The sequence below is a fragment of the Carassius gibelio genome, chromosome A4 (genome assembly GCF_023724105.1).
Source record: "Carassius gibelio isolate Cgi1373 ecotype wild population from Czech Republic chromosome A4, carGib1.2-hapl.c, whole genome shotgun sequence".
NCBI classification, from domain to species: Eukaryota; Metazoa; Chordata; class Actinopteri; order Cypriniformes; family Cyprinidae; genus Carassius; species Carassius gibelio.
The window spans coordinates 32,969,566-32,972,011 of record NC_068374.1 but is presented as its reverse complement, the minus strand read 5'-3'; positions in this window follow the sequence as shown (position 1 = coordinate 32,972,011).

Here is a 2,446-nt window from a genome sequence, read left to right as displayed (position 1 = left end):
CCTTGTGTAACATCTCTCTGTCTGCAGTTTTAGTTTTGTGTCATATTAACTCACACTAGATGATCCACAAAGAGAAATTAGTAAATGGTAAACATTGTTTACCACAGCTGGACGTTAAGTTGAACTAACTGATTGATTCATTAGGTGTAAATCTTTTAAATGGGCAGCGTATAAGATCATTTTCCACTTTATACCATCACGTTATTTCATACCATAACAGTTTGAATAAATAAACAAGCTTTGCTTTAAGACTCATCCAACTTCAGCTCACCTGCAAATAAAACCGTCTGATAAAACGAGTGTCACACGACTCACCTGTAAGTAATTTTCTGCATGAAATGCACTTGTGTTGTTTTACATGCACTGTATGTGACATTGTCGTTCTGTTTTGCATAAATCTTTGTTTCAGTTTCTGTATGTGAATGTAAGATACCTTTGTCAGTTCATGCATTTTACAATCTCTACATGGACACTACAAAGCAAAAATACTTAAGACTAAAAGCCTCAAAACCTGAATTTCTGAATCAAATCATGTTGTTTAAAATGTGTTTGTTACTGGCTTTGTAGGTTTATCACAGGCTTTCGGGCCTTTACACTACAAAATTAATCTGTAGTTGTTGTTTTACCTTTTAATTTTTTTTTATGAATGTTATATACAGTATTGTTCAAAATAATAGCAGTACAATGTGACTAACCAGAATAATCAAGGTTTTTAGTATATTTTTTATTGCTACGTGGCAAACAAGTTACCAGTAGGTTCAGTAGATTGTCAGAAAACAAACAAGACCCAGCATTCATGATATGCACGCTCTTAAGGCTGTGCAATTGGGCAATTAGTTGAAAGGGGTGTGTTCAAAAAAATAGCAGTGTCTACCTTTGACTGTACAAACTCAAAACTATTTTGTACAAACATTTTTTTTTTTTCTGGGATTTAGCAATCCTGTGAATCACTAAACTAATATTTAGTTGTATGACCACGGTTTTTTAAAACTGCTTGACATCTGTGTGGCATGGAGTCAACCAACTTGTGGCACCTCTCAGCTGTTATTCCACTCCATGATTCTTTAACAACATTCCACAATTAATTCACATTTCTTGGTTTTGCTTCAGAAACAGCATTTTTGATATCACCCCACAAGTTCTCAATTGGATTAAGGTCTGGAGATTGGGCTGGCCACTCCATAACATTAATTCTGTTGGTTTGGAACCAAGACTTTGCCCGTTTACTAGTGTGTTTTGGGTCATTGTCTTGTTGAAACAACCATTTCAAGGGCATGTCCTCTTCAGCATAGGGCAACATGACCTCTTCAAGTATTTTAACATATGCAAACTGATCCATGATCCCTGGTATGCGATAAATAGGCCCAACACCATAGTAGGAGAAACATGCCCATATCATGATGCTTGCACCTCCATGCTTCACTGTCTTCACTGTGTACTGTGGCTTGAATTCAGAGTTTGGGGGTCGTCTCACAAACTGCCTGTGGCCCTTGGACCCAAAAAGAACAATTTTACTCTCATCAGTCCACAAAATGTTCCTCCATTTCTCTTTAGGCCAGTTGATGTGTTCTTTGGCAAATTGTAACCTCTTCTGCACATGCCTTTTTTTTAACAGAGGGACTTTGCGGGGGATTCTTGAAAATAGATTAGCTTCACACAGACGTCTTCTAACTGTCACAGTACTTACAGGCAGAGCCGTATAGAGTGAGAGTTGCGACAACTCCATTGACTCCAATGGAACGCTTTTTTTACAGCAATGGCGGCTCGTGGAGCCTCTAAATAGTTCCCGGAAGTAGCAGCAAACCGATGCCGCGCCGTAGAGATGCAGCAGAACAAACCGTTCGCGACGCACTTTTAACAGGTAAGACGTTTAAAAAATAAGATTGAATATTATCAGTACATCTTAGTAACAATAAATTGCAAATTAAAACCTTCTAGTAGATTATCACTCATTAAATGAGTAGATTTAAGGTTTGTTATCAGATAACTAACAGATTAGGCTAGGATTGGAGCTGAATAAAGTTAGTAACGAACACCCTAATAATTGTAAAATCTGTTCTCATAATTCAGTTTCATCCATCGTGTTTGCAATTAGAAAAAAAAGAGTATAAACAGATTTTTTTGCAGGGTGGGGAAAGTTACTTAACGTTACATAGCCTATTACGTTAGTTCAATATAACGTGTGACAGCGGTGAGTGGAAGTGGTAAAAATGAGGTTATAAAGTTTGTTCCTTATTACACGTATTAAATTACTTAATAATAAAATGCACCCTATTGATATACATTTTGAGTGAATTGAGTTTGCAAAAACATGGGTGGAGTGTTTTTAGTCATTGTGATTCATTTACTATTACCTGTCTATATTATATAATAATACTGTATTAAATACTTAAACTTGTTAGTGTATAAAAGTAACATACTGTAACATTCTGTGGGTTCTGGTGGG